The following is a 9,343-nucleotide window of genomic DNA, read 5'->3' on the forward strand; positions in this document are numbered from 1 at the left end:
TATATATACTTCTAACCTTCTTTAAAATGTAAATATATCAAGCAACTTTTTCTTTTATCCAACAAACATCTGTGAGAACAGCTAAGCTGCATCATATTGACTAGGCCATCTTGATTTGCTGTAATGCTAAATAAAAACTGAGTGCTCCATCTCATCCCCCAATTAATAGATGTTAGTAATTATCCAACCAATACCTTTCTATCAGCTTGTCCCATATCCATCACTAAGTTAAAAATAAATTGAAATCAATATCCCGCAGCAGTGGCTTGGGACAGTGTCATTGCTTTCAATGGTAGAACCCTGGACTGAATAACCATTATTGATCTCCTCTAGGAATATTCTCTTTTTTATCTCATCCAGCCCACAAGATAAGTATTTCTCTCATCTTCTCCATTGGACACCGTGTCAGGTGGCAACAAACTGGTCTGTGTTTGCTCTTATCTGCTGTGCTTTGATAATAAATGCAGAGATTGCAGAGTGATGGAGCAGGGGAGGACAAAAGAGGAGCTGTGATAACACCTAACGAAGTTGAGATTTATGCTTCTCACCCCCAAACACACACACACACACAAACAAAAACCTATTGTCAACCAACAACAGACAGCTTAAAAAGAGATTAAAGTAGTCTGAGAAAGAAAGTATATGGTTTTGGTGGGTGATTCAGCAAACATCAGTTCTCTACCAAACCCTGGTGAGCTGCCTACCTGGACAGCATTTTAAGACATCATAAGGTATCTTTACATAGCTAAGTTAAGGCTGCTCTGTGCCTGCTCAAAATTCATTGTAAGGATGCAATGCTGCATGAAAGCCAGACTAAATTATGCCTGCTCTGACACATATAATTCCCTAGTATAACAGTATATTGTTGTAATCATTGTGTAAATGCATTTAAGCCACTTCTGAGCAGTATTAAACAGTCTGGGTAGTGACACCTAAATGCCACTTCAGAATCGCTTCTGTGCCACCTTTGCAGTCATATTTGGCAAAAGACACACTCCAGATTTGAAAGCTTTTCCAAAAGGTAGGCAGAAACCTTACTGCCAAATTTACTCTGCAACAGAGGCATAAAAGTCGCAACTGTCAGTTAAGTCTCCCGTGCGATTCACATGAGAAGCATTGAAGTATCTTACATTTTTGTGCTTTTATTTTGCAATAAAATGCTCCAAATTGTCGCCAACTTGCAGCATGTGCTTGACGTCAGTGCTTGTTAGACACTGATTTCTGATTTGAAATCTGGATGATTTTTCATCAGTCGTTTCATTGTCAATGACCATGTGTCTTGCACTTGGTCTTAAAATCATGATGAAACTGAAATAGCAGCAGAACTTTTCATTCTTTCATGTGTGTCTGAGTATAATGGATTATCGAAAAAGAAAAAAAATCGGTTGTTCATTGGATCAGTTGTGGGATGTTGAGATGTGGGTGTTGCACTCAAAAACAGAGGCAGATAAATGCAAGCTTGCAAGGGTGGGTTTTAAGCAGACTAGTCACTAGAGAAGATTGGAAGGTCCAATTATGACATTTTGAGGTTAAAATGTAAAAAAATTCAATAAATATATAAATTAATTAATTAATTAAAAAAAATAACCGGGGATGAATTTTTCACAACAAGACCTATAATATGCATTTAGAAAATAGATAAGGTGAATTTTTATTTAATGTTGACTTTAAAAAAGCTTCAGTTACTGACTCTGTGGGAGGCAGGCTAATAAGCAAAGGACTAATCAATAACTAGAAAAAGACAAAGTAAGTGAAAGAGAAAGGGAAAAGTGTGAAATGCATTCACTATGCTTTGTTTATGTTCAGAGCCCTATACAGTCTCACAGCGAGACCAGCACAGCAGTGGAGGACATTTTGGCCTTCTGTTTTCATGGGCAACAGATCCATCAACGCCCACTCTGGGCATGTGAGACAAAGCATAGCGCAAACTTTGTGACCTGCCTTTGGAAATGAAGCCCCGTTTGCCATAATGACTCTAATGACAATTTGCTTATCCTCATTGGAGTCCCTGCCATCAGTCCCTGGAGAGCTGGAACATCTGGTGGGGCTTTTGCCAGAGCCATAGTACCCTTACTGAGGGGCACTCACAGCTGGGAGGGAGGGATAGATGGTGTCATGTTCAAGAACGACCATGGCTTTTGTGCCTCACTTCAAGCCACTGGTGTAAAAAGCCCACAGATGGGGATCAATGTCAATGAAGCAAACTTCTGACAAACCTGTAATTGTAAATTCTGCTTTTTCTCATTCTGAATGGGCCTATTTCTCATCTGCAGAGTTTATATTAGTTTACTTTACCTAAGGATGCATCTGAAATATGCATATCAGTTGTCATTGGTGTACTTGTCATTAACCTATACTTCAGGCAACCTTTTTTTCAGAACTGACAAATCCCACTTACTTTTTCCACCAGCTGGCTCCACTCATCTAGTATCCACTTTTCATCTAGAGAAGTCCCAGTGAATAAAATCAAGTCCAACCACATTTTTTTTTCTTTGAATGTAAAATGTTATGCCAGATTATGGAGGTTCCATTTTGAAAAACAAACAAAAACAAATTATACATAGTTACATCGTTCCAAAGTCTTGTGCTGTAAGATTATTTAATGTTTTTGAACAAAGTCTATTATGGTTACCAGTGCTGCCTTTATTTGGTCAAAAATACAGTAAAAATAGCAATATTGTGACATTATTATAAATAACTGCTTTTCCATTTAAAGTTATTTTAAAATTGTATTTATTCCTATTCAGTCTTCACTGTCACGTAATCCTTCAGATATCATCAGGCTTTGGTGGTCAAGAAACATTTCTTCTTATTGCCAATGTCAAAAAAGAGTTGAGCGGCTTAATATGTTTGTCTTCAAAAGAACAACATTTGTTTAAATTTTTTTGTAACATTATAACTGTCTTTAACTGTCAAATTTGATCAGTTTAATGCATCCTTATTCACTAATAAATAAATAAATGTATGTATGTATGGGTGGTGGATAATAATAATATCCCCCACAAAAATACAAAACAAAAATAAAAAGAAGTGTCTCTGGATAGAAATGTAGATGGTGTTTTTCCTAAGCACATGCAGTTAAACCCCTGAACCAATAGATGTCAGTGTTCTTGAGTCTTTAGGTGTTGAGAAGCTTGATGTATGTAATGGAGGAATGCTTTGCTACCCACTCTGAGGTCTGTTGTTCATCTCATTTTGGATTCTTACAAGGTTATAGTGCAACTGAGAGCATCAAGAATCAGGATTTCCAAATGCTTCTCAGGATAACACAAGAAACAAAAGGCAAGTGTTATCAGATCATTGTTTTTGCTGGATGTAAACTAATCTCTCAACTTAAATGTTGTATTTATTTGGCTTTAAAGTAGAGGTTTATTTACAACACTTCCTCTCAGGGATGTATCAAGTGTATCAGGTGGCATTCATTGAAAAAAAATTAATCACATCTACAGCTATTAATCCAAGCAAGGGTTTTGTTTCTCACAACATATGCATCTAAGCCACTGTTTGATGGTTTAATTTAACAAATAAGTGAGGAAATCACTTGTGATAGACTTGCCCAAACAAATTAGAAAAACATTAGGCTTACAGTTACTAAACATTACATTACAACATATACTCATTTGGTTGAAAATAGACTTTTTAAGAAGGCCTGCCCTATAGGCCAGGGGTCGGCCTCTGTAGACATGCAAAAAGTAAATCAAACTGGCACACAAGTGAAAACTGAGAGAGAGGAATATACTATAATGTGATTGTAATTTTATTTAGTTTATGGATTATTATTATACTGTAGAAATGGTGATGTGTCAGTAGAAAATGTAATACCACCATATGAAATACAGGCTAGGAAATATAATTTTTTTTGCATGCGTGTATGTATAGTGTATTTATACACTACTAATGCATATATTCTGTATACTACTGTTCAAACGTTTGGTGTCTGTAAGATTTTTTTAATGTTTTTGAAATAATTTTCTTATGATCCTCAAGCCTGCATTTGTTTGATCAAAAACAAAGTAAAACAGCAATATTGTGAAATATTATTACAATTTAAAATAAAATTAATAAAGAAACATAATATATTTTAAAATGTAATTTATTCCTGGGATGGCAAAGCTGTATTTTCAGCAGCCATTAAATAACTTTTTTTTTTCTTATTTCATTTCTTATATTTTTTAAAAACATTTTTAAGAAACATTTCTTATTATCAGAGTTGATAACAGTTGAACTGCTTAATATTTTTTGTGGAAACTGACACATTATTTTCAGTATTCTGAAAGTCTCACTGTTGCCATTAATCAATTTAATATATTTAGCTGTATGTGAAAAATCGATCCCGACTCATCTCCGTATAAGTCATAATGTATGTTTAACAAAATGTATTATCAATGATTCTTATGTGTTTGCACGAGCATTTTGCCTGCACTCAGAGTAATAGTGCACATAAGTACTTGAGAGCGGAGGTCTCTTTCTGTGTCTCAAGCTCGTAAGACATTTAAAAGGCAGGCAGAAGGTGGGGACCTCTTCAGATCCAGGCTGCTATTAGAGGGCTTGTGATCTCCTCATGTTTACCCACACTGGCGTACGCGGCACCACACTCAGCCAGGGCCTCTTTGAAGTGATGTTGATCCTTCAGAGCAGCCTTAGTAAATTGCGCTCTCTCTGTGTCTGTGTGCCTTGGAGATAGAGGGACGCATATGTAGAGCTTACACTGTGATCTATAGACTCTCCACATCTCTCTCTGATCTGAAACAAATAATGAACGAAAGGCAAGAGCTGGATCGGCTCCTACCAGAGCAATTTTGCCCGCATTCAGTGCCTGTCAGTGCCTTCAGAATGAGCAAAAAAGGAGAGGAACTCATTAAAAAAAACCCACAGTGAATGCATGCACTTGGTGTACAAGAGGCTTTCAAACTTGTTCATTACGTCAGAGAAATGACATTCGCTTCTCTGATCCAGGAGTACTGCTCTTTACCCAAGTTGGCTCTCTCTGTGTCTGTGTGCCTTGGAGATAGAGGGACGCATATGTAGAGCTTACACTGTGATCTATAGACTCTCCACATCTCTCTCTGATCTGAAACAAATAATGAACGAAAGGCAAGAGCTGGATCGGCTCCTGCCAGAGCAATTTTGCCCGCATTCAGTGCCTGTCAGTGCCTTCAGAATGAGCAAAAAAGGAGAGGAACTCATTAAAAAAAAAACACAGTGAATGCATGCACTTGGTGTACAAGAGGCTTTCAAACTACTTCAAACTAAGCACCCTTTGTGTTCCTGCGCATTTTGTTCATTACGTCAGAGAAATGACATTCGCTTCTCTGATCCAGAAGTACTGCTCTTTACCCAAGTTGACTTAAATAATGATATGTTTTCAGCATTGTGCACTAACACCTTCATATTAGCATAATTGAATGGTTGAAATGCTACAAAACAGCAGGCTGTGCAGTAAACTGGGTCGTATGCAGCTGAATCCGCTTTAATGGCACTAGATGTGTTTTTATGTTGCAGAGAGGTATTAAGGCATGTCGTAGCATATGCTACACATATTAAGTTGGTATAATTGAAGAGCTGCTTTAAACTTAAGAATGCAAACATCGATAATCTCATTCTGTCTTTCCATTTCTCTGCAGAGGATGTGGCAACCTTAAAATTGTATTGCTTAGAAGATGCTCTTTCATAGCTTTTATAGAGAGCTTTACAGAGCGCTGAGTTCTTGTTTATGTAATGACGTAATGTTGGATTTTTGTGTAAAATTCCTAGCAAAAATAATAATTAAATTAATATTGATAACATAGCTTGCATGATGATATATTTGAGTTCATATTGAAAACTCTTAATTTTGATTGAAGATTGCAGTTTGGAGACGTTGAGCTCTTGATAAAACTATAGAGGAGACTATGTGAGACTACTGGAATGATGATGATGATTATTATTATTATTATTATTTTAATTGTTGTCACATTTGAGATCTTATTGAGAAACTTTTATTTGTTTATTTATTTATATATATTTATGACAAAATTATTATTATTATTATTATCTCCTGGTTTGCGATGCTAATTATATGTCAATATGACAAAAAATAATTTAGCTAAATATAAAGTTTAAGCAAAAATAAGGCAATAATAATAATAATTATTATTTTATTTTACAGTACAACTATGCAATTACAATACTAGTTTTAATCTTAAGATCTGAAAAACTAAACTTTAATCTACCGCGCGCATTAGATAGACCTATAGAAAAAAATATTTGAATCTTTTTCTTTTCTAAGAATGGCTTAACTTCAAGTGCTGTAAAAAAAAATTGGAAAAAAATATTATTTGAAGGTACTTTATGATATGTTGCCATACGGCAACAGCATACAATAGTGGATCTAACTTAGAATAAGTGTAAGCTTACTTATAATTAATATTTTTCCTCAGAAATGTTGTTTGTGTTGATTCAATTGGTGCTATTATAAGCTTTAACACAGTACTTACTTATAATTGACACCTTATACATACTTTCCAACAACTTTTATTTATTCTATTCTTTTTTTGCTGAATAATGATTTATAATTGTTTTCATTTCATTAAATTTTTCATGAATATTATTTAAACTGCAAATGTATACAGTTAAAACAAATATAATACTGTATATAATGTATCATAAAACACTGACATAAAACCAAAAACATTGCAGTTCATGAAAATTCAGCATTATGCAATCTCTTGAGAGATAGACTATGAGCATGACATCTCCCCCCCCCAATAATCCTTGAAAGAAAATTTTTTTTTGTATGAAACTTCACAAAGCAGTCTTTTCATCTGCAGGAAGAGCAAGTTCTGCCCTTTTCTTCTTTACCTTGCCATAGAATATGGCCGTGCTCACTGATGTAATGTTACCTGTATTCATATTTAATCAAAAGTAAAATTGCCATTTCAGTTTGATTATATCCATAATACAAATGCCATTAACATACGACTAATCAACATTATTTCACTAGTATTAATGTTGTTATTGTTACAGCTTAACAAATTGCAGCTGACCTTGCTAGCTAGCTAAACTATTGTAATAATGTCATTCCACTATTGCACAGTGTTGCCGCTTGGCAACACATACAGTTGAATGATTTACCAAAAACAAATTTTATAAAAACTTTTTTGAGAGGTGAATATGTCATCATAACATCATAACAGTGATGTTTTAGATTTTTTTGTAGAAGTGACACGGACTGGTCCTTGTTTGTTACTGACGTTTTAGTTTGCTTTCAGCAACTACCGACAAGAGACGGCAGTCTGTCAGAAATCTCGCCACAGAAAAAAAAACTGCATGTCATGTGACTTTATCAAAGCACATCATTGGCTAAACTAAGGTCTTCTCTTTCCAACAAAAAAAAATTAGAATGTTCTCTTAAAGAGACAGTGGCAAGGAAATGAACACAAAGAGTATGTTGCCATATGGCTACACCATGCGGTAGAGGCTTAAACTTTAACTTTAATTTCAGCCTTTGCAATTTGATAATTACACTAAGCCATAGCATAAATATGGTTTTATTTTCATTAATCGTGCAACCCTACACTCTCAGAAAAAAAGGCACAAAAGCTGTCACTGGGGCGGTACCTTTTCAAAGGGTACTAATATGTACTTTTGAGATACCAATTTGTACTCTTTAGCGGTAAAAAACCCCAAAACCTGTACCTTTTAAAAAGTTATCGCCCCAGTGACAGTTTTGTACCTTTTTTGAGAGTATACCAACAGGTGGCCTTCAGTCAGTGCAGAGGTTATATAAATGTATTGGGATATGGGTGCTGATTTCATTCTTCCCCCTTTCTATCCAGTCATATGGGCAGTTGGGCACTGCTCTGAATACAAGCAAATGACAGTACAAGAGAGTTTGTCTGTGAGGTCTAGTCTTTCTCAATGTGTGTATTTGGTGATTTGATACAAATGATCTTGCACTGAAACAGAGGCACACTGGAGAGAGACTGTAGGTTCAGGCTGAGAGGAGAGCAGGTGAATGGAGGGAAAGGTTTGGCTCTGTCAGTTTATTTGGTCATGGCTTTCATCCACCTCACACAGACCGTCGGAGAACTGACAGGCCATGCAGATGTGGGCCATCAGTGGATCCAGAAATACAGAACATGGCCCAAGTTGCCTTTTAAAAACACTTATGAATAATGTAGTCATCATCATTATTATTTTTTGTTGAATAATTTTGTTGTACCATAAGTATTATTTTAATGTCTTTTTTATGGCTTAATGATGCTGTTCTTCATCAAAGTAAGTAATTATTGGGAATATACTGATTAAATGTGACGTGTGTAGTTTTTCAATTTTTAAATTAGGCCCTGTGCCTACAGGGGGATCGTATCATTTTCTGATGGGAGCAAATCCACCACAAACCCACTTAGCTATATTGTTTTATAAGTTACAAAGTTACAATGTCTACATTAGCGCACCATGGCTGATATACCTTTTATGTACACAAAACAACAGTAAGGCATGTAATCAGTAGAGTTGAAGGCGTCAAGTTTCCTCTAAATTGAAATTACACAGAACATGTCTTCTCGCTTCATTTGACTATTTCTTTGATGGGTCTTTTTCAATTGCTTTCAAGATTTATCAAGTGGGCCTTCCTAGAGTGTCTCATACTTCTTTGCTGGCCAGAAGCTCCTGTTTCTGTCGAAGCTCCTAGTGTCAACACATGCTTAAGAGCCTATGCCATCTGAAACTTTTTTTCTCCTCTTCCAGGATGTTAGTATTAGCTATGCTAGTTGATGGTGATGATTCTATATGATATCCATTCCCGTCTTTGAGGATTAGGTAAGGCATCTGATTTGATTGCGTTTTTGATTTATCAGCCGAGTACTTGAATAGACAGATTACTAAAATGCTTATCCTTAGTTTGTACTTTTTCATGAGAATGTTCTAATCTGTATCTTTGAACCCTAAAGAATATTATTAATTTGGATATTCTTCTTGATTTTTTTTTCTTTCCATAATTAAAATTCAATGTGTCTTCACTGCTCCAGAGACTCTTGTTATATCAATTTGAAAAACTCTGTTGTGGAGTACATCAGGTAGTCCCTACCTCAATTAAAGCCTTGCTCATGTCAGTGAAAAGTGGGTTGTTTTGTGTCTTATTGTAGTGTTTTCGTGTTGCCTGCTTGGCTGGCCAGATGTGAGGAGGAGAGGTATGGAAGGTCAGGGCTGCTGAGTTCACTACTCTTTGTTGTGGAGCCTCACACTCAGTGAACCAAACCACTGGCCATGGAGGTCAACCACAGCATTGATTCCTGCCGCCTGTCAATGTGTCAGAGTGCATGCGAGCATGTATTTCAGAGGAAAAAGACCAAAGTAGTAA

The 9,343-nt window shown here is 35.9% G+C and overlaps 1 long non-coding RNA gene across 1 annotated transcript in view; it reads left to right on the plus strand.

Annotated features, from left to right (window-relative positions):
- LOC107600855 (uncharacterized) overlaps window positions 1-7,770 on the plus strand; it is an 18,250-nt gene extending 10,480 nt beyond the window's left edge. Inside the window, exon 3 of the long non-coding RNA XR_001610849.1 lies at window positions 7,760-7,770. This is a non-coding gene — a long non-coding RNA (uncharacterized lncRNA). The remainder of the gene's footprint in view (window positions 1-7,759) is intronic.
- The last annotated feature ends 1,573 nt before the right edge of the window (window positions 7,771-9,343 follow it).

The sequence above is a fragment of the Sinocyclocheilus grahami genome, unplaced genomic scaffold (genome assembly GCF_001515645.1).
Source record: "Sinocyclocheilus grahami isolate Dianchi unplaced genomic scaffold, SAMN03320097.WGS_v1.1 scaffold293.1, whole genome shotgun sequence".
NCBI classification, from domain to species: domain Eukaryota; kingdom Metazoa; phylum Chordata; class Actinopteri; order Cypriniformes; family Cyprinidae; genus Sinocyclocheilus; species Sinocyclocheilus grahami.